Here is a 24,791-nt window from a genome sequence, read left to right on the forward strand (position 1 = left end):
TCTTGGTTTGATTCATGAACTTCTTCTTAACCTTTCTGAAAGGGAAAGGCTTGGATTGAATTTTACTCTTTGGGGCAGCCAACTCCATACTTCTAGATTTTCTAATAGCTTCTGCCAGGGTGGGCGGATCAAAAGCTTTGACCCATCCTCTCAAAGGTTCCTCAAGTCCTTCAGTGAAAAGGACAACCAATCGCTTCTCTGAGATGCTACTCACCATGACTAACAAGTTTTGGAATTCAGTCACGTAAGTGTCCAATGAACCTTGCTGCCTAAGTTGTGCAAGTTCTCTAAACTTCACCTCTGAATCCCTGGTGTCGAATCTCTCAATCAGCTTGTTGGTGAAATCAGCGTAGGTGGTGATTAAGTTATGACCAAGGGTGACCAACCCATGGTACCACCATTCGTGGGCTACTCCATCCAAGTGCAAGGTAGCAAACTTGATGGCATCCTCCTCCGGCATAGGCCTCAAGGACAAGTAATTGTCCAACTTCTGTACCCATGCTCTAGCTGTACTCTTAGCGCTTCCATCAAAGTGTGCTAAGGTCCCTCTTCCAAGAGCTTGCTGATAATCTCTTGGGGCAGCAGACCTATAGTCATTCCTCCTTCCTCTCTTTATTTTCTGATTCATAAACTGATCGAGAGTTAGGATATCTCGGATCTCACCAGGAAGAGAAGCATACTCCATGTAGCTGTTTCTTATTTCATCAGCTGTGGGTATCTCTGTTTCAACTTGTTGTACTTCTCTTGGCAGAAATACAGGTTGTAAAGGCCTTGGGGCTGAACCTCCATTGTTACTCCCGTTGTTACTCCCGTTTCCATTGCCTATAGGAGTGTTAGAAGTGCTGGGTTTCGGTACATTGTTGGGCTGATTAGGGACCCCAACAACGTTCTGGTTGAGTATGGCCAACAATAGAGACATCATGTCCATCATGGCATTGAATTGTCTCTCTGCCTTCTTATCAAGTGCCTCATTTGGTTCTGTAGTCGTATCTGCCATTGAATCCACTGAATCTGAAGTATCTAGATCCTTCCCTCTGTTTCTTAGTACTTCTGAAAATGTGTCCTCTTCCGGCACTATTGGAATCTGAAACTGCTGTCTCTTCTGCTCTCTGTTGTAGTATCTGACGTCTCTGTCACTCATGGAGCCTTCTGAACCCACTGACTCTCACAGGCTGGCAGGAAAACCAGCTCTGATACCACTATGATATCCCAACTATTTTTTATTTTATTTTTAAGGCCAACAATAACATCAACAAGAAATTAACCCGTTAAGGTTAGAAATCATAAACTTAAACCATGCTGGGAAAGTAACCCTTCCACTTTCTGATCACCAAGAGCCCAATGTGGGAAGGTGAGAGCATACAGTGTTGAGGGGATCATTGGCTTAAGAAACTGAAATACAATGCAATGCTTGGGCGGCAAGCTAGCCCCTTCCGCTTATCCAACAGGAAAACAAGGAAACTTGGCAGTGAACCAACCAAGTGAGATACACAAAATAAGAATCACTCAACCGCAATATTTCAGCGGGAGGACTGCAATTACATAACAACCTCAACTCGACCGCTTATGCAGCGGGAGGACCATTACACATAACTATCACTCGACCACTTATGCAGTGGGAGGACTGAAAATTACAAAGTTGCTTGATAGTAGGCGACAAGCCAACCTCTTCCACTTTTTCAGTGGGATGAGAGTTACAAAAGCAGAACTGGTTAATAATACTACTACTTAACCTTACAAAAATAGAGATAAGAGAAAGAGAGTAATGCAGATTTCCACAATAAGAACATAAATTTCTGTTACAACCAATTTGCAGGCTGAAATTACAAATCAGCAGCCTAAGGAAATGCAAAAATGCTCATAACTCCCTCAATATACCTTCATATCACTTCAAACCAGTCCAAAACCCACAATATATCCCGTGAAACAACAACTGACTAAGATCACAACCCAAACAACCCCATATTAATTTTTGCATGCATCCCAGTGCAAACAAAAAACCACGCTATACCTGGGAATTTCGATTTAACATAGAAAATTCAACACTCAAACAAACAAGCTATAAACTCACAAATTATATCGCCAGTGCTGGGAATGAAGAAAGAGATGATACCCATAACCGTCAGTCGCTTCAACAAAGAGGTATGATCGAAAAGGTACTTCAGCCACAGGCAAACCAACAAGTCTCCAGAATCACTTCAACACCAAAATGTCTAAGGCAAGCTCTGAAAATGTAGTAGAATACAACACGCAGCTAGGTACTATGTTTCAAGTACGAAACCGGGAAGCACTAGGGAGACGCACTTCGAAGCCTCAAGTTCTATCGCCAAACCGGCAGCATAACATTACAATTTTCCAAGATGATGCAAATGGGAGCCCAAGGCTCTTATTTATAACTTCTCACCATCAAATGCAAATGCAAATTCCTTCAAATTCATTTGCATTACATTTCACCTCACGTGGACCCAAGAGTAGCGCCACTCTCATAAGTCAAACCTCACGCCAAAAAGGCATGGACCCACGTTAATCACTTGGCAACTATTAGAGATGCAATATAAAATAATATTCCTCTGAATAAATTCAACATCCCTTAGTACACATGAATTTCGCCAAAAACTTAGGATAGAATAGGCATTAATCCCAAATTCAATAAATTAGTAGCAATTAATCAAATTAATTAAATATTAAACCTTAGGATAAGGAAATAATATTTAATTGTGTCACATATGACTCCCGTACTGATTATTGTCAGAACCAGGATGAAACTGAGCCAGGAAGACCACTGAACTGCTGCAGGATCAGGACCCTGTCCATTGCCAGAAATAGAATTATGCCACACTGCCACTTACTAAAAATAGTAAGTCAAGAACTAATGCTCCGAAAAGCATAATCTTCGCGCCCAGTGACAGCGCATGGAGAGCTCAGTAGGACAGTATCACCAAAATAGCCATTCCATGACTTACTAAAAATAGTAAGTCCCCGCTTCATGAATGTTGGACTCTCATTCTTTATTCCACCTAGCCTACGGGTCTCAAGAATAGGCTAATGGACCGCTGGAAGGTCGTCAGTGAGAAGGGGACATTACATATCAGCATTACTGAGATTGATTTCAGTTGATTTACATTATGCATATGTAGCAGTTGTTTGCTTATGTTTTGTGAAATCATTTTCCCTGTGTTGTTAATGATTTGGCATTTTGTCAAATGTTTGAAAAATGAAATTGAACCAGCTTCTGCACTTGACGCAGCTAGTGGTAGTGGCAATCCAATTGATTGTGGTTCAAATGAAATTGAACCAAATGTTGATACTGACCTTGATGCTTTTGACGGACATGAATATTAAAATCGATTATAATTTGAATTTTCATGTGTAATGACATTTTGAGACTTGAGTATTTTCATTTTTGCAAATTATGAATGAGGTATCAAAATATTCTATATTTTGCTATTTATTGATATTTATAGGCAATTATGGATTTATGAGTATCACTCTTCTTAAAGTTATACACGGATATAGTTTATTTTTATAATTTTGATGTTTGAAAACACACACACACATATATATACACATATACATATGTATACATACATATATACATATATATATGTATATATGTATGTATACATATGTATATGTGTGTTTATATATATATATATATGGAATTTTTTGTTGTCCCGCGAATCCATACCTGCACTCGTACCCGAATTGGTAACTTAGACTAATTCCTAATCTTCCAATTTCTAGTCTTCTGTCATCATTGCTCTTCTAGACTGTTTCATTGTCATCACCATATAGTTGACATCAATGACAACATATTCAATAGTCTCCCCCTTTGTCATTCATGGCAATACTAACTTGATAGCACTTTATCGCTCTTTGACCTCAAGGGCAAAGGGCAAGTGGTCTTCTTCTGAAAAAGCAACAACTAGCATGCTCCCCCTATCAATATCAACATTAACAACCATCCACCTACTTCCTCTGAGGAGTAGCCTTCATCAGTCTAGGAATGAAGATAGTTCTTGAATTGCTCCTCCTGGATAGATGCACCATCTATGCATTTAATTAGGAGTAACAATTCCCAACTTTTGTCTGAGGTACTCAAGTGCATCTTTTGAGAGAGCCTTTGGAAAGATGTTTGCAACTTGATCCTTTGTAGGTACATGTTCCAATTTTACCTCCTGATCCGCAACTTTCTCTCTTAGAAAGTGATACCAGATAGATATGTGCTTGGTTCTAGAATGCATCACTGGATTTTCTGAAATATTAATAGCACTTGTGTTCTTACATAGAATAGGAATGGGCTCATCATATATTACCTTGATGTCCTTCAAGGTTTGCTTCATCCACAACACTTGGGGTGCAACAAGATGTTGTAGCTATATATTTTTCTTCTACTATTGACAAGGACATTGAATCTTGCTTCTTACTAAACCATGAGACCAATCCGCTTCCCAAAAAGAAGGCTTCATTGTTGGTACTTCTATCATCAACACTACCAACCCAGTCAACATTAGTGTAAAGGTCAAAGTTGTCACCCTTTTGATACCATAATCCATAATCCGGAGTGCTTTTCAAATATTTGAAAATTCTCTTGATTGCCTTCACATGAGTTTTTGTTGGATTAGCTTGAAACCTTGCAACCAAGTAGACCACATGCACAATGTTAGGCTTGGATGTGGATAAATACAATAGGCTCCAATCATAGATCTATATAGAGTCTAATTAGCCTGTGATGACTCATCATCTTTGCTCAAATCACAACTTGTTGCCATAAGAGTGCTCACAGGTTTGCAGTCTTCCATGCCAAACTTCTTCAACATCTCCTTGAAATATTTAGCTTGAGAGATGAAAATACCATCATCTAACCAAGCAATTTGAAGTCCAAGAAAGAATGATGACTCACCTATCATTTCAAAACCCTTCCACATTTCTTCAACAAACTTCTTACATATTGCATCATCTCCACCAAAGATTATGTCATCAACATATACAACAACTGTTAGAATTCTTTCATTCTCAATTTTGATGTAAAAATTGCTATCTGCAGTACCTTCCTTAATCCCTGCAAGAGTAAGTCATTGTCTAGCCTTGCAAACCAAACCCTAGGAGCTTGTTTGAGACAATATAATGCCTTTTTAAGTCTACATACCATGTCAGGATTTTCTAATAATTGAAATCCATCAAGCTGCTCTATATAGACTTTTTCTTCTAGGTCAACATTCAAGAAGACAGATTTAACATCCATCTGATAAGCTTTGAAGTTTTTGTGAACTACAAAAGCAAGAAACAACCTGATTGCTTTCATTCTTGCCACCAAAGAAAATGTCTCCTCAAAGTCAATTCCTTCAACTTGTGAATAGCCTTTACACACCAACCTTGCTTTGTTTCTTACAACTTCTCCATCTTCGTTTAATTTATTTCTAAACACCCATTTTGTTCCTATCACATTTTTGTCTGTAGGCTTTGGTACTAATTTCCAAGTGTGATTCTTCTCAATTTGATTTAATTCTTTTTCCATTGCTTGTGTCCAACCTTCATCCTTGTTGGCATCAGTAAAAGTTTTTGGTTCTATCTTTGATAGTAAACAAAGATTCACTTGTTCATTTGTCTTTGCAAGTCTTCTTCTAGTTTGCACTCCTTCATTTTTATCTCTAATTATTTGATCTTCTGAGTGATTCTTCTAAACATATTTGGCAGGAGTTTTAGAGATCTTCTCTAGTGTTTCTTTCTTTTCTCCAGTTGCTTATTTTTCTTCTATCTAGTGAGGTTCATTTGATTCATAGCCTTCTAGTTCATATGTGTTTTGATGTAATTCTTCATCAACTTTAACATTTGCACTTTCAACTATCTTAGTCTTTTATTGTAGCACCCGTAAGCTTTGCTCCTAGTTGAGTATCCAAGAAAGATTCCTTAATCAAATTTGTAATCAAATTTCCCCAAATCTTCATCATCTCTTTTGATGTAACATTTCCTCCCAAAGACTTTGAAGTACTTGATAGTTGCTGGTCTTCCATGCCATAACTCATAAGGAGTCTTGATGTTGTTCACCCTTAGATGTCCTCTATTAAGAATATAGACTGCAATATGGACTTCTTCTTTCCACTATACATTAGGCATATTGGCTTCTTTCAACATTGTTCTTGCCATCTCTTGAATACATTTGTTCTTTCTTTCTACTACTTCATTTTTTTGAGGATTTCTAGGAGCAAATAGATGCCTCTTTGTTCCATGTTCTTCACAAAATTTCTCAAATTCATTTGAAGTGAACTCACCTCCTCTATTAGATCCTAGACACTTGATTGTATCATTTATTTCAATTTCAACCATTGACTTGAAGATCTTAAACATGCTAAAAGCATCTGTTTTTTCTTTTAGGAATGTAGCCCATGTCATCCCAGGGGATTCATCAATGAGTAACACGAAGTACCTTTTACCTTGAAGACTCTTTGTTTTGGTAGGCCCACACAAGTCAGTATGGATTAGTTCTAATGGTATTCTAGAAGAAAACTGCTTGGTCTTGAATCTTATCCTTGCCTGCTTTCCAATTTGACATTCTTTACACATGGTGTTTGCAGGCTTGGCAATCTTTCACATATCTCTTACCGCATGTGTAAAGCTAATCTTCGCCAGATTCTCAAAGTTGATGTGTCCCATTCTTTTGTGCCATGGCTAACATTCATTTGTTTGTCCCAGAAGATAATTTCTCCCATTAGCCTCCTTTAGGTTGTATACATTGCCTTCAATTCTAGATCCTTCTGCCATCAGTTTTCCAGAATTTGCCTTTCTGATTTCACATCCTCTTATCATGAAATGTGAGATTGTATTCTTTGTTGCACATTTGACTTACATTGAGAAGATTGTGCTTGAGACCTTTAACATAGAGTACATCTTTTGTCTTATTTTTTCCATCAATACTTATTGTGCCTTTCCACAAATCTTTGCAGAGGTATCATCCCCAAACTTGACTGATCCTCCATTCCATTTCACAAGGTTAATGAACTTGCTCCTATCACCTGTCATATGGTTGAAACAACCATTATCAATCACCTAGAAGTATGTCTCTTCTTTTGCATGAAAGGCAGTCCACACAATCATAGACTTTTCAGCACTATATAAGTCTCCAGAGTTCTAGTCTTCTTAATAGGATTAGTGTCCTTAAGAACAATATTCTTCACACATGTTTCAACATCAATAGTATTATTTCCAACATTCGAGCATTGAGTTCCTCATCTTCTGAAGTGTAACAATTCTCTTTGGAATAGAGATTTCTTTTGAAATTGTTTCTTTTAGGATTTTTGCTGTTATTTTCTGATTCTATGAAGGGACATTTAGAAGCATAATGACTAATTTTGCCACAATTAAAACATTTGAAAGGTAACTTACAATAAGTTCAAAGGAATACTGATTCACCCCTCCCATCTCAGTATACACATTTTCAATTGATTGCCAAACACCAAACCCTAAAGAGGTCAGATAGGCTTCCATCCTTACTCACCAAAAGGTGTAATTTGTTTTGTCAAACCGAGGTGCCTTGTATCAATGAGATCCATCATGAGCCATCACGTATCTTCCTCAAGTTGTTAAACTTCTTCCAAGGAACCTAGCTCTGATACCAATTGTTATACACACCTAAATATTGAGAGAGGGGGGTCGTGAATCAATATTTAAGTAAAACCCAAACCCTTCAAAATCAATATTAATTCAAACCCTACTCAAAATAGGTCAGCAGTATTGAAACAAAACATTCATCACAATTGCACAAGAATGCACCAGATTTATGTGGAAAACCCAACAAAGTAAAAACCACGGTGAGAAAACTGCTTGGAGCTACTGTCCAAATCGAGCCTCACAAGTAAAACAAGATTACATTAGGTTTTATGGGCTACAACCCAAAGGAAGTTGCAACTCCTTGAAACATAGTTTTATGGCTACAACCAAAGGAACTTCACTACTCCCTACAAATAACAACACTTACAAAAGGAGGCTACAACCTCTAGATGATTTGAAATGTTGATTAACTTCCTCCGCAACACCTTTACTAAACAATATCAGGTTTATCTAAATAGCACCATTCCCACTATTTTGAATGTCTCTTTTAATTACCTTTACTATCAAATGAAAGAAAGTGTCTGATTTTCTTTGAAATTTCATTTACTTGGCATCTTATAGGCTATAGGAGGAAAGGATCTTTTTACACACTTGAATCCTTCCCGCTAAAGATAAATATTGTCTATTCCACCTGTTGAGCTTATTGTCTATTTTCTCTTTTATCCAATTCTACATGTGTTTGAAACACAAATCCACCTACAAGGTACCTAACCTGTTTGTTAGGACCTCCCCACTGAAATTTATATTTAGCAAGCCATTTAGAGAGATTGTTTTCCCAACTCAACAATATGGATTTAACCTTGGACAATTTTGCACTAGAGGCCTTATAGAAAAGGTTCAGTTTTTGCATTAAGTTATCAAAATTATCTTCTTCAAGCTTCACAAATAGGGCAGTATCTATTAGGAATATTGCATCATTAAGTTTATTAAGTTTTTTAATTAGAATAATTTAATATGTTTTATGATAAAATAAAAGTGAGTTATGATAAGAACTGATGTAGCTATTCTAGGTTTGAAAGTAATTAGTAAACAAAATGTGAAATATAGAAAAATAAGATTTTTTTTTGATTGGTTAGAAAAATAAGATTATTGCTGTGAGTAAATTTCTTTGATTTCTTTCAGTATGATCTGCATATTGAATATTATAAAGGTTTTCTTTATTAGGGACGGATATACCTTTAACCTTAGGGTTCAAAGTCGAGTCTCTTAGAAGGTAAGAAAATGCATCAAAAGCAATAAAAAATAGAGCAGTGACAAGAGGACAACCCTATCTTATAGACCTCTATAGTGAGAATTGTTTAGATAGTGAGCCATTAACATCCACCTAGGCCACAACATCTCTCAACAAGGTATTGGTCATCTAGCAGATGAATTTTGGGAATCCAAAGGCTTTAAGGGTCATCATTAGGAAGGACCATTCCACTCTTTCATATGCCTTTTCAAAATCAAGCAAGAGCATGCAAGTGTTCTGGCTGGCAAATCGTGCCCATTCCATGGCCTCTCAGCCCGTGAGGAGGTTTTCTAATAAACATCTTCCATTATTGAATCCTGTTTGAGTATTGATAAAAGAAGGATGGATGTCAACCATTCTCAATGCTAAACTTTTTGCAAGAAATCTCTTGTAAGAAACATTGAGTAAAGTGACAGGCCTCCAATTCATTACTAGTGATTTATCTCCTTATATAGTAGTTTAATTATTCCTTTTTTTAATACAACTACCTAAAGAACCTTTATATATAGCTTCAGTATAAACCTGTAGTAAATCATCACTTGTCAGACCATCAGCTCTTGGAGATTTATCATTATTTGGCCCTTGAATAACCTTTACAATTTCTTCCTGTGAGACACGCTTTGCTAAAATTTTAGGACTTTCCTTAGAGATCTATTTAGGTAATATGTTTCTTGAGAAATTTCTAGCAATGTGCTCCTCTTGGTTACCTTCTTTAGATCTTTACAAGTAAGCGATTCCTTGTAATAGTAGTAAAATTGATTTTTAACATCATCAGGGTCACTTTTTAATAGTGGAGTGGGCTGTGGTGCGTAGGGCTTGTCTGTTGCTTTTTCTATGGACCTTGTGCTTCTAGTTTCTATTTTTTTTCATATGGGGTTTTATTGTTGTTCTGGCTCTCATCTTATTTTTCATTCTTATATTTGAGAGCCTGTTGATGGGCTTGGTTAGGGTTTGGTTCTCCTTCCCTCTTTTCTCCTTCTCTACCAGTTCTATTGAAGTGAATGGCTCTTCTATTGAGGTGGAGAGTGGTTGGTTGGGTGAAGTAGGATGGAGTCTTTTGGGGGCTTTTGCTGCCTTGTTTCTTGAGGTTCTGGGAGCCTTTCTAAAACCCATTATTCCAGCAAACTGGTGTTGTTTTGATCTTTTGTCTCTAAATCTGGTGGGGTTGAACGATGTTTGTCTTGTTTAGTTGGTGGTCCATTTCTCTTCAATTCCTATTGAGGTGGAGAGGAGTTGTGTTGGAAGTGAGTTGACTTTCAGATGGATTGTCTTTGTTGGTTTCAACTTGTTGGTTTTGGGATCCAAGTCAAAACCCAAAATGAAGGTTTGGGGAGCCTTTCAAAACCCTCTAGTTCCAGATTGTTCCTTTATGCTTCTCTTCAAGACTCTGGTTGTTATGGTTTTGGGATCCTTGTAAAAACCCAATGTTCAGGTTATGGGTGCTTGGAAAAACCCTTGGTACTTGGTGTAGGTTAAGGGGGCCTTGATAAAACCTGTGGATTTTATTGTATTGACATCATTTGGTGTTGTTTGAGTCTTCTGGTGGATGGCTTCGGCCTCCTTTTTCAGTTGGTTCTTCAATGATTATTCTTTGATATTAGGCTGAGGTTGGGTTGCTAGTAGTCTATGTTGTATCTTTTGGCAGTGTTCTTCTTTGGGTTTCGGATCCGTGCAAAATCCGAGGGTTTCAGGTCCCTTAAAACCTTTTGTTCGAGGTTTCGGGTCCCCTCAAAACTTGTTTGATCCTTAATCAAACACATCATCAAGATCACTCAAAAGAGTATTCTGAGCCCATAGATTTCCAAATTTTTCTTTTATACTTTTCTCTTTGATGTATCTAGAAAAGAACTTAGAACCTTTATCCCCATTATTTAACCAGTTCATTTTTTCTTTAACCCTTAAACCTTGGGTTTTGTTTTGTTTGCAAACTTTCCAAATAGTTTTTGGTTTGCAAGCTTTTCAAATAGTTTTTGGTAGAGATTAAGTCCTCATTTAGCCCTAGACTGGTAGGGTCATTCAGCAATTCAGATTCCAACTTTAATAATTTGTTTTGCAAATCATTTTCATACTTTCCACTATCCATTGCTCTCTTTTTCCTAATACTTCGGAAGATAGCAGTCCATCTTTTAACATCAGTGTTCCATCTGTCAATAGCTGATTTTTCTTTAACATCCACCTGTTAATTTCTCTAAGAGTAAAAATGGGCTCATTACAATCCTCATGTTTGAGCAAGGAGGTGTTTGAAAGGAATTTGTCTTCCTTTCTAAGATTTTCAGTTCTCCAATTGATTGCAAGGACCTTAATAGTGACAGGGTGGTGGTTAGACAAAGAGCAAGGATAAGCTTTAATCCTACTACCAACATCAGTTTGGTCAAAACTGAAGAAGTCTCTGTTAGCATAGAATCTATAAGTCTACAATAGATTCTCTCGTTTCACTTTTGAGAATTACGCCAAATAAACCAAATGTTCTTATTCTCTTTCTTCAATCCTTCAAGAGAATCAAAGAGATTTAGTTTGTTCTTCATCTTGTACTAAAAATACTTCTCATATCCTTTCCATTCCATCTTAATACCTCCAGATTTATCCTCACTCTTTTCAATCATGTTGAAATTGCCACCTACTAACCATGAAATCTTTGAAGGCCATACAACCATTTCCAAAGATTAATTGTCTTTACAGTCATTGGGGGCATATACAAAGCATAAATCAAATTTCCTATTATCTTTCTCAATTGTAATCCAAATTGCCCTATTGCATGGACATATTCCAAAGTCCACAAATTGAGCCCATTTATTAGACAACAAAATGACAGAGCCTCCTCTACCCATGTCATGATCAATACAGAGGTGAGTGGCTTCTTTCCATATAAAGTTTAGGGTTGTTTCAAGATGAAAGTTCATAGCTTTCACTTGTAGAAAAACAACATCTTGTTCTTAATAAAGTCCATGTATCTCATAACTAAATATTTCTTGTCAGGGGACTCCAGTCCTCGAACATTCCAACAGGTGCAATTAAGGATCATTGGTAATTATGTTAGAAGAATCATCCTTAGAATTCATAAATTTAAAATTTATCAAAGCATTTAGGGATTCCATCTTCTTGGCCTTTCCTCTTTGAGCAGGGTTCAATTTCTCCTATGCCTTTTTGTCTCTTTTTATCAACTTTAATCTGTCCATTTACAAGAGGGAGAATGCCCCCATCTCTTGGTAACTTATCATCACCAATGAAGGGAGAAGCATTAGGAGTAGGGTAAACACTCCCTTCTCTGAACTCTTCATTAGACAAGGACCTTGCAACCCCTACTGGTTTCTCATTCTTATTCCTTTTTCTCTTTTCCTCATTGTTGGCCATAGCAATCCTCTGCTTAATCTTGTTGAAGACTAGCTCTTGGGTATTATTCTTGTGCAAAAAGCAAGCTAGGGCCATTCTTAATATCAATTAACATTTGGAGGTTTAATTTTTTGGACAACTTTTATGTCAATCTATTGTGTAGGTTTTTCTTTATTAACCTTGCTCTCATTGCTATCATTTACAGTGCTTACTTTATTAATGCTAGAAATTTTTTGTCTAGGGTAATTCCTTATCTATTCAGTTGTTTCACTCATGATATTTTCATTTTTTTCAATGGGGTTATCATTGGACAACCCAAAATTCACATTACTTTTATGTCATTATAGCAGAGTCATTGGCATCTTTGATACTGGAATCCTTATTATTAATGGAAATTGCATTTGGAACATGTTGATGTGTTTTTTATGCACATGGAAACACAAAATAAAATACCAAGGAATCTTATCCTCTCTTGAACAAAATCTCTCGGATGCTGAAGATTTGCTTAAGGATCATTCGAGAAGACTCCAAGGTTTTGGTATGTAGGGTCTCTACATGTGGATAAGCTCTGTTGGTGTGATGTGATTTTGCTGGATTCACAAGGGGACTTACATTCGATTGCCTGAATGCTTTGATATGCTGGAACTTGAGTCCTATCTACTAGCTGGGAGATTAAAAAAAAGAAAAAGATTGAGGGTTCAGGAAGTCTACTCTAAGACCTAGAATGCAAGAAGATAGATGAATGACTAGGTGGAGTCCTACTGGGCTAGGTCTCACCATCAAACTGAACAATTCGACACCAACTCAGTGCAATCTTCTAAGGGAATTTTGAAGATGTTCAAATCATCACCATCAAACGCTGATCACCATCCAAGTTAATGCATGAACAATGGATGTATGACAATTTGAAATTAAGCTCTTTAATGCCAGTTGACCACGCAGGGCACACTTACAATTAGTAAGAGGCTAGTGGTATGGACTAGGCGGATTCCACATGAGTGCATTCAACAATTTTCTCCATTCAACTCAATTATCTACCATCTAATATGAAGATCTAACAAGAAACCATGCACATTGCAAGAAACAACACATTTCACCATAAATTCAATGAAAAATGAAGTTTATTTACAATTTTAGGCAACAATCTCTTGCCTTCTCTTCCTACTCTACTCTAATTGCTATTCTACTATTCTAGCTACTAACTCTTGACTATAAGCTATTCTCTCACTATTAAACTTTTCAAATGAAGAGCCAGAGCTTTATATAGAGAGCTCTTTACATTTCAATGGCTTTGATTGATTTACAATCAATAGCTAGGATTTCAAGATGAAAACCCTAATTAGGATTTGTTACAACAAACTCCTTTAGCCAATGAGAAAATTACATTCAATGCATGAGAACCAATAGGAAACAAGGGTAGGTACATCGGAGTCTGTGCCTTCGTTCATAAGCGTGATTCACTGAATTTGGACATGCTGATGTGGACCCTTCTGACTGGAGGAACAGTGACTGGGATGCTACCTTGTCTTGCGTTTGTGCTTGGTCAAGGAACGTTGTATCCCTTGATATTCAATGTGATGATGATGAGAAGCTAACTTTGATTAACTCTTCTAAAACTATCTGCTTCTTCAACGTACCCTTGCACTGACCTTGGTTGATCCTCCTTCATCCTTGATGTACTTGATGAATGACGTACCTTTCCTTGACTCTCTTGATGAATGATGAGGCCTCCTCTTGATTTCACATAGTGGTGATAGGAATTCATGGTCAAGTCACTCCTTCACCTCTGACATCTTGTGATTTCTCCATGTGATAGAATGAGGTCCTTGAGAATATCTTGCTCTATTGCTTGTAATTGTTGATCATTCAAAGTCCTTTCACCCTAGCAGCACCTTGGGTCTCCTTCCATGCATTTAAGGTGTCCTTGATGATGATGAAGCTTGAAGAGGTTGCCCTTGTCCTTGCCTAATCTCCTTCCAACTTGGTCTTGTAGATCTGCAAAACAAACAAAAGATGGTGTCAAGCACATATGATATATTCATCTTAACATGGTATTTCTCACTTCAAACCATCAACAAGAAGGCACTAGGATCAATTTCGCTCTGGACCCTTTGGAAGATACATGAGCAAATTAGGAGTTGTCTCAAGTTTTCTCACTTTTCAAATGAAAGCACTCTCAAATTCATAGTTCTTAGGATTGCTTGAACACTAGAATCACCTTTAAGAAGACCTTCAACACAATTTCATTAGCTAAACCCTCTCTCCTAAGGAATTTTGCTCCTGTACCCTTGGAAGGATAGGACCTATAATGAAAATTTGCTTTGGACTCTTTGGAAGGACATGACCTATAATGAAATTTTCGCTCTAAACCCTTCCAAGGACATGACCTATAATGAAATTTTCGCTCTGGACCCTTTGGAAGGACATGACCTATAATGAAATTTGCGCTCTGGACCCTTTGGAAGGACATGACCTATAATGAAATTTTCGCTCTGGACCCTTTGGAAGGACATGACCTATAATGAAATTTTCACTTTGGACCCTTTGGAAGGGTCAGGAGCGAATTTGCTCCTTTAAGCTCAATTCACACTCCTTTTCACTTAGCTTCATCTTAGACTAGACTTTTGAATCCTTCTCACATCAAGATCATGTTAATTTGCCTTCAAATCTACTCAAAGCGGGATTCATTCAATTATTTGAGGTGAAGAATTAGCTTTTTCAAGAATTTCGCCTCGGTACCTTTGGAAGGTACATGACCCTCTAAGAATTTCGCTTTGGACCCTTTGGAAGGGTCAGGAGCGAATTTGCTCCTTTAAGCTCAATTCACACTTCTTTTCACTTAGCTTCATCTTAGATTTGACTTTTGAATCCTTTTCCCACCATAACCAAGTCATTTTGTCCTCTATTTGGCTCAAAATGAGATCGATTCAATGTCTTAAGTAAGATAGGAGGTCCCCTTAACGATTTTGCTCCTGTACCCTTGGAAGGGTCAGGAGCGAAATTGAGGCATTAAGCTTGGATGTCACTTAAATACTCATTCTTTCACCTTTATCCACATTGCCCTGGCTTTAGCTCATGATAGGAAATCACTCTAAGGGGTTTTCTTGCTCAAAAGCTAAGGTCAAACATCAAGTTTTACAAATTTTCTTGTGTACCTTAGAGAGGTACATGACCTTCTAATGAAATTCGCTCTGGACCCTTTGGAAGGGTCAGGAGCGAATTTGGCATTTATGTTCAAATTCCTAACATTTTCATTGCTTCACTTTGTTGCAATTCTCTTCAAAGGCATATATACATCAACCGTCTCTCAATCATGCCATAGGAACAAAGATTTTGGCCCAAACAAGGAGCAAAAGGAAGATAGGAAATTCGCTCATGTCCCTTTGGAAGGGCCAGGAGCGAATTTGGCCATCTTGGTCAAATTCCTAACATTTTCATCATCCAATCTTGTTTGAATTCGCTCACAAGGCCTAGATAGGTCACTCCTTCTTCGATTAGGGCTGAGAAGCAAGAGTAATGGTCCAAGCTAAGACCAAGGGAGGAGATCTAAGGAAATTCGCTTTGGACCCTTTGGAAGGGTCAGGAGCGAATTTAGCTCTAGGGCTCAAATTCTTAACCTTTATCATTCAATCTTGTTTCCAATTCATTCTCAAGGCATGTACACATCAATCCTCCCTCGATCACTCCATAGTAACAAAGATTTTGACCCAAACAAGGAGCAAATAGGTCAGTTCCATGCCAATCAAAGCCTAGAAGTAAAAGGACTTCATCAAACTAAGTGAAGAAATCTTTAACTCCCTCCATTCTCTCCTTGATGATTGCACTTGATCTTTACTTCATCATCCTAATCAAGACTTAACCCCAAAACTAGGCCAAGGCCAGATCTAAAGAGGGCTTTCAAAGAGACCCTGACCTGGGCCACCCATTGGTTCATCTAAACCTAACGAGAGCATCCTCTTCAAATAAGCTCTCTGGCAATTCTAATGCAAAGATCAATAGCCAAGAACCTAAAAGACTAAGCCGAGAAAACCAACCCTAGAAAGCAAAAAGTAGGGGTCCCCATTTGCAATGGGGCGATGTGTGAATACGTCACAACAGAACACTGTTGTAATTAGCAACCAACTTTGTTGTCTTAATCACCTTATTTTCATTATTTTTTTTAGGGTTATTTTTGGACAACCCTATTTTTTATTGCTATCCATTCTAATAGAAAAGTTTGCACTTCAAACATCAGGGGTTTCAACATTTTGTTTTCCCTTTTCATTTTCTTTAGCATTAGGATTGTAATCTTCTGGATGAAACTTGGGGTTAACCATTTTTTTATTAGCAAATTTAGGGTAGTTTTTTTCCAAATGGCCTTCCTTTTTGCACACAATACATGCATTCAAACCCTCTGGAATCTCAATACTAGAGGATAAAATCCTTCCCCCAATATCCACTCCAATCTCATTTGGGATACCCACCCTAGGAGATAATGAAACCAATAATCTTCAATCCATGCATGGGTGTGCCTCTGGTTTCTTCTACTTTCAACCTTTTCCCTATTGGGGAAATCAATTGTGGTACACATGACCAAAGTTGAGGAGGTACATTTTTAATAGTGACCCATCTAGGGTAGGAGAGTACCAAAACCTCCTCGTTTAAGAATCCAGGGGACCAAGCAATCGCCTTGAAGATTGAACTCCTTACATTCCAAAACTATTTTGAGATTGCCCTTCTTGTATGCTATGATTCTTGAATAATATCATAAACAAACCTTTTTGGATCATTCGATAAAATGAAAAATGAAGCCCAACTTTATGCCTCAGGCATTAACAAGCCATTCATCCAAAAGAATTCTAGTAGATATTTTGTTACAATCAAGAGCCACAAAGAAGATTGCAATGTTTTTAAGCCTTTTCTCTTCCTTATCCATGGCGGTAATCATGTTAGGATTAGGAATGACAATAAGTTTCCTAGGTCGGCAAGAGAGGACTTGCCTTCTTTTCCGCTAGCTAGTTGATCTTCACCGAGCCCTCCATCTTCTACCACATAAAACTTCACAGTCTGAAGTCCTCTCTCCACTTTCCTCCGAAACAGTATCTCGTAAAGACTTGGCTTGCACATTAATTTAATCATTTATTATCTCTTTCCTTATTGGCCCATTGGGAGGCTCAACCATGTCCAACCCACTGCCTTACATAAAGGCCCAGAAATGACTAGGCACCAATATCTAAGCAGTTTATAGCACAACAAAATGAAGGGAAAAGACAAAAGCACACAAAGTAGGAAACATAAATTTGAAATTCAAAAGAGACAATCCATATACACATATACCCAATCTAACGAGGATCATAACCATGGGAAAAAAGGGGCATACTTGAGGAAGAGATCACATCTAATCATCAATGGTGATTTACTATTAGTCCTTCACTAGACTTGCAAAGCATCTCTTCCTCTAAAGTTATATTTTAGGTAACTTAAACTATTAAATTATTTCCTAGGCTAAAAAGTGGGACATAACATCTTAGTAATCAAAGATGTCTAATTGGTAACCAACCATGTAAATAAAGTGAAATTGAATGAGAATGAAAATTATGAAAAGAAGGGTTCACTAACATGTATGCATCTAGATATTTAAACCCTCAAATATAAATCTATACAATGAAAGTACCAATTAGTGATAAATCCATGTAATGAAAGTGCAAATAAATGGCAACCATATGCCTTGCTGGGTGTAGCTTGATGGACTTGTCCTTGCATTGTTTGATAAGTGAGAAAGAGCAACATCGTAAAGAAACTTTCCTCAAACAAGTGTACAAAATTGTTGAAGAGAGATGGAACACAATGGCCACCTTTCTACATCTTGCATTTGCATTGAGTCTAAAATATTATAGTGCTGATATTCTTTCTGTGCTGATGAGGATTACCCCATATAGAGATTATGAAGTTGCTGAAGGTTACAAGACAACATTTCAGAAACCCTTCTCTGCTCCTAATTTGCAAGATGTATTCATGAGTGAGTTCATTGATTTTGTACACTCCAATGGTCAAAGTATTGAGGCTCTTCGCAATAATTTCAAGCAGGTTACTCATAATTGATGGTACTTACATGGCTGAAAATTCTAACACCTACAAGCCCGCATAATGAAATTTTTTTTGCAAGTTTAATAATTTTTATTTTTAATCTTTGAAGTTTCATTTATAATTTTTTAAAATTTTATAATGTATAACTCTATTTCTTTATTTTGTGTTCATAGGTTGCTAGTTTATTTACATTTGAGAGAAATTAGAGCACATAATCTTTCATCCACTTACTAAAGCACAATAGAGTGCACTCAAAAAGTGTAGAGAACTCAATGTGTGTGCATTCCAACTTGTATATCTTTTCACACAAACAATATGGCTAGAAGAAAGGGGACACAAGGTTGTGGAATATGGAGCTAGAGCAAATTGACTTGGATGCTTTCACTTTCCAACATATTGCACTTGAGGAGTGAAAAAACGAGCACACTTTTAGCGTGAGTGGTAGTGGCATTGCTTGTGGCTCTTCAAATGTTCCTGCATCATCTAATGTCAATGATGATAGAAAACTGATTGGTGAACTTGATGGTATACTTTAACATTGAAATTGAATTTGAACAATGAATATTTTATAGTTATTTTTGTTTTAAATTACATCTGAGTTTATGGTGGCTTTGTTGATTTTATGTTGCTATGTGCTATTCTAAAATTAATTCCTGCTTTTGGTGTATATACATTTTTTGAGTGGACAAACCCAAACTAGGATTTGAACCAGAACCGAGAACTTAGATTATGGTATATTATTATGTTTCAACATAGACAAAATTAATGGAGTGGTAAGCTTCACATATTGTGTGTCTTTATATCAAAAATCATCATAAATAGTGCTAATTAGAGTAAGGGAAATCACGAAAACCCAACTAATTAACGAATTCAAAGCAAATCAATGAGAGTATTGCAAATAATGAATTAATCTAATAAGAAAAACCTCCTATTAGCAATTTCGCTTCCATTGTCCTTCTCTTCCTTGTAAAATGCTAGCTCTCGGTGTTGCTATGGTTAACTTGTAAAATGGCACAAAGATTTGAAGTTCGTGATTAAGAAAATTGGAGAGATTTATTTTGGAACATAATCAATCAACGATGGAGATTGTTTGAGACAAACTGATTGAGAGTTTAACTCATTTGATTGACGAGTAGATTGATTGATCAGTGAACTGATTAGATTGAATAGTGAACTGAGTTAATTAATTTGTTATCTGAATTGATTGCTCTATTCCAAAAAGTTGATTGAGAGTTGAAAAAGGTGATTGAGGAGTTAACTGGGGAGTTAATAGATTTGATTGGAAAGTTGACTGAATTGATTGCTCAATCAGATTGAAAGTCAGTGGGAGTTAGATTTTAAACGTGTTGTAGAATTTTGATTCGAATTTCAAATTTCATGTTCATTTCATTTGAATTTGGATTTTCGAAAAGTGAAATGCACATGTAATTTATTGAAATTTGATGAAATTAGAATTTGGGGATTTGAATTTTGAATTTTAAATTTGAAGAATAAATTAGTTAATTAAATAATTTAAAGAAATTATTTAATCATTAGAAATGGAATTTAATTAAATAATAAAGATTATTTAATTAAAGGTTATTAATTTGAAATTAATTAAATAAAATATTTAATTAATTTAAAGAAAAAGAATTAGTTTAGAGGAATAAAAATTAGCTTAATTAAATAATTAAATAATTACTCAATTAATGAAGACGAATAATTAGCATATTAGTGATGAGACATTTTTAGGTGTCTACATTTGCCCCTCTTTGAGACAATGTTGGAACAACGTTGTTTCAAAGAAAAAGAAATTTTTTTGGTGTGCCCTAGTAATAGTAGGGTGTAATGCTCCCTCGAGAGATTGTTTGTGCATTAAAGGCATGAATGATCTCTCGAAAGAAGAATGTGAGTAGTAGAACGGTTAGTTGATGACCTGAATAGATTTGATTGGGTAGAAGAAATGGTAGGAGTGATTTGTAGATTGATTGATTGCACAAATTGATGGATTGATCGGATTGATGGGATTAATCGGATTGATTGGATAATGATCAAGTCTGGTTTCGGGAAAGACACATCCTATATAAGACAAAGATGATCAAAATATTTGGTTTCAGGAAGGATACATCCTGCATAAGACGAAGATAGATGATCGTGTTTGGTTTCAGGAAGGACACATCCTATATAAGACAAATGATTGATGAAAGTTGGATGAATGATGAAGAAATTATGAAAGTGAAGAATGGTAGAAAACATAATTGATTGATTGATAGAATAGTTGATGTGAAGAAATGATTTGAGATGGAATTATAGATAAGAAAAAGAGATTGGAAAATATATAACCACGACTTGTGCCTTTATTTTTTAGTGCAACATTATCATCATTGAGCCTTATTATGTATCAATGGAGCTTTGTACACCAGGGTTTAAGGAATCAAGATGTAAATGATATCCCATTGTAGTATCAAACACATAGTAGACAAGGAATGAACCCCTTTATTCTGGGTGTAGTACTAAGGGTCGAGGTATGTGCGATAGTCACAAGCATAGTTATCCTTGATTTAATTTTTGCATAGGATACTTACCAAATGAACGTACCAACACAGACACCCAAGGCACCATTGCCCCAAAACTTCTTTTGTTCACACTATAGACAACAAACAAAGAAAAAAAAAAATCATGGATCATCCCAGCTCCTCTAGTCACTTGTGGACATCCTTGAGTAGCATAGGAACATGGCCTGTCATAAATCGATAAAAAGATAAATCAATAAAAGATAAGACTCACTGGACCAAACAAGTCGACAACTACACCGATCTCTTGCCAAAGATAAGTGTTTCTTGATTTGATGATTGTTTGATAGGATGCCCATTGTAGGAAAGATGTATCCATTAGGACATGATATTTGATAGGTGCCTGTTTTAGGAACGATGTATCCGTAAAGCACGTTGTTTGATAAGGATGTTTAAACTGATAGGTAGTTGATTAATTAAGTTGTAGGCTAGTTTGGTAGTTTGTTTGTTGATACATGATTTGTTAAGCTCAATGTTTTGATTTGTTTTGCGTTTTGTGTCTGTTGAAATGCTTGTCTTTGCAAAGGATAATTTTTGAATTGCAATTGATGGATTGTTTTTGGATTTTGAAAGAATTTTAAATTTTTGGATGGATTGTTTTTGCATTTTGTGTCTATTGAAATGCTCGTCTTTGCAAAGGATAATTTATTTTGAATTGCAATTGATGGATTGTTTTTGGATTTTGAAAGATTTTTAAATTTTTTTTTGGATTTTTTTTTTGAGAGATGAAACATGACCTTTCATCAATTGATAAAGATAAGACTAACTAGGGCAAAATCCAGCAGCCATACTAATCTGTGTCTTTGTTTTTGATTGCTTGATGTGATGGTTGATAATGTCTCGTTTCAGAGAGTGAATACCCCGTGTAAGACTGATCTATCTGGTTTCGAGTGTAACCTTCCGTGTATAAAACATGTTGATGTTTGATAGAGTTTGATCGATGGATTGATTAACAAGACATGTGATCAATTTGATTATAGACTTTGAGTGTTTGCCTATTGTTGATTTGATTTGATGGATGGTCTGTGCTTGCTTTGTATCCACCTAGGTATTCGATATGGGAGAGATAATTTATTGCTTTGATTTCCATTTTTTTTTTTGTTTTTGTGATTTTTAGTGCTTTTTTAAGGACTTTTATTATTTTTTGGATTTTTTCAAGACATTTTATGATTTTTTTGGATTTTGAAAGATTTTTTTTTTTTTTGTTTTGATTTTGATAGATTTTTTGATTTTTTTTGGATTTTGATAGGACATTTTATGAGTTTTTTTTGGATTTTGATGTTTATGGATTACAAGCAAGATGTATTTATCTGCTTCAATGTCTAGCTTATTATGGAATCAAAGTGAGTTGGTTTCCAAGGACTATCTCACAATGAGATAACATGTTTCCAAGCTAAGAGATTTGACAGTGTAAGGCAAAGGCATGTGATCCATATGAAGGGACATGTCAAGAGCTTTCTAAAACCATGTTTTTGCATTATTTTTGTCCTTAGTTTTGATCAAGATCAAGGATGGAAAAAAAGGGATATGGATGGAGATAAGATGTGGATAGAAGAAGATCATAGGTAGTAATGGATGATGGAAGCAAGGAATAGATAAGATAAGGGATACAGACTAGAGGGTATAGATAAGGTGAAGCAAAGAGGATGCTTGGTGTTTATGAAGATCCTTAGCTTTGCCAAGGTCAAAGATGGATGCAGATAGGGTGATGGACATTGGAAGAAGGGTAATGGGAGATGTGACAAGAAGGATAGAGTGGATGAAACTTGCCCCCAAGTGTAGAGGTCCTCATTTGCAAAAAGGGTGATGTGTGAGATCGTCACAACATCGAGCGCTACTCGAATAAGTGTTCCTGAACATTTGAAAGATAGAGACCCAACCCACACTTAGAACCTTCGGAAAATTCAACTGAACATATCTAATGACTAGGAAGCATACTCAAAAGGGAAGAAGATTCCCAAACCGGATCAAGATACTTAGTCTTTGGTTACCCATGTGTGTGCAGATGCATTCATTCTGGCTCATATGATCATTGTAATCTTTAGAATCCGACGTGACTAGCTACATGAGTTATCCTTACTTCAAAAGCATTTTGGATAGAGCTTCGTTGTCAACAGACATCTATAGCCCCGACGAGGTTATCATTGTAATCTCACGAATATTGCTCCATTGCCAGCCGAGCATCCATAGCACCGATGGAGTTACTCGCATGTTCCCAAAGCTAAGCATTTTGATATTGCATTTCATTGCATTTTTGCTTTTCTTGATATGTCTTTTGTTTTGATCTTTTGATATTGCTTTTGCTCTTGTTTTTTTCTTGCATTGGCTTGTAAGTGATGAAACTTATGTGGGTTTGACAATTACAGTGGCACTGAAGCAAGATTTTAGATTTTTCACTAGCCACATCTTTGACTAAGAGATCACAATGATTTAGAGCAATTGATTAAGTGTATGAAATATAGTAATCAAAAGATGTTAGTGTCAAGATACAATAAGCGATTCTTTTCCGGATTGAATATGCATCCCAACCGAAAGTTAATGTTAAAGAGGAACAACCTTGGATTCTAAAGCGTTTCAAATATACATATCTAGGAAATGGATTGAACATAAGATTGAGTGTGGGCGAGCGTGTGACCAAATGACATAAACGCCTATTTCACAGATGAAAGATTTATGCAAAGGATTGAATGAGAGGGATGGAAGGATGGAAAATAGGTGTTGGATAATAGATAGGATGTTGGAAGATTTGTGCAATGATGGATGGAAATGTCTTCAAGATAAACGTCGGCACACACTTTGAGGGGTGGTGGAGTGATGGAGGACAAGTAGATTTTGATTTTTGAGATTTTGATGGAGGAGTGGATGTAGAATTCGGGACATAAGGACCAAAATGGATGAAGGAAGAATAGATTTGGAAAGTGAGAGATTTGTAGATTGACAATTGAAAGAATCTTTTGGAATAGCAAAAATGGATGCCAATTTCATTTTTTTCTTTGGGATGCGATGCTCTTATGGGAATCCACATTGATTTTGATTTTTCTTTTCTTTCTGGCTCTTTTGAACGCATTGCTTCTATGAGTGACTTAGGAACCCAAATAGTTTTTGATTTTTCTTTTCTCATAATGAGTCTTTGTAGCCTTTTGGATATTGCGTTTTTGTTTTGGATCAGATTTTTCTTTGATTTGACATGTCTTTTAGATGGGACATGTTGATCTTTTTGATGGATATGGATTTTATGCTTGGCATCCGAATTGCTTCCAAAGGGAATGGGATTCATGGACGAATAGGAATGATATGGTGATCTTTTTGATGGGTTGATGTTGGAAGGTGCTCAAAGATGTGTACCTTTGTTGATCTTGATTAATGATAGGGTAATTGAATTGTGATCTATGGATCATATGAATAGTGGATGGAGGGACGTAGGGTCCTAATATGGATGGAAGGAAGGCTTTGATTTTGGGATAAAAGGACTCAAAATGGATTTGAAGGATGAAGAGGAATGTTTATGTTGGGATTTAGAAGAAGGGATACTTTGATCTTGACTCGAAAGAGGATCGTGAAGTAGACCTGCTCGAATGAAAGTGGAGGAACCCATTTGATAAGTGATTCGCAAACAACTTGGGTAGATGCAATGAGATTTGGTGGAAGATTAGGAGGATTATGACATGGAGGTGAAGAGAATCTTTGATCTTGACTTGGAATATGATCATTGGAGTTTGTGCTTTGCTCTTGATTTTGAATTGGATCATTGGAGGGTATGGAAGGGATATCATGATCTTGCTTAGGAGGTGGGTGTCGAATGAGACTTGGAAGGACACTATGCTTTTGAGATGAAAGGGGATCATCGCGGATGGAATACAAAAGGATGAGGGGATCTTCATAAGATTCTTGGTAAGTTGGATCTTGATCAAAAATTGGATTAGATGAAAGGGTTTGTTTTGGATATTGATTTATTTTAGGACTCATTTCTTCTGACTTTGGTTATACTCTTGACATGGGGTATG

The 24,791-nt window shown here is 36.5% G+C and overlaps 1 protein-coding gene across 3 annotated transcripts in view; it reads left to right on the forward strand.

Moving 5' to 3' along the window:
- Positions 1-24,791, forward strand: part of LOC131060499 (uncharacterized) — a 107,910-nt gene that overhangs the window by 66,059 nt on the left and 17,060 nt on the right. The gene's annotated exons all lie outside the window — the stretch shown is intronic.

This window comes from Cryptomeria japonica, chromosome 5, assembly GCF_030272615.1.
Source record: "Cryptomeria japonica chromosome 5, Sugi_1.0, whole genome shotgun sequence".
In the NCBI taxonomy this organism is placed as follows: domain Eukaryota; kingdom Viridiplantae; phylum Streptophyta; class Pinopsida; order Cupressales; family Cupressaceae; genus Cryptomeria; species Cryptomeria japonica.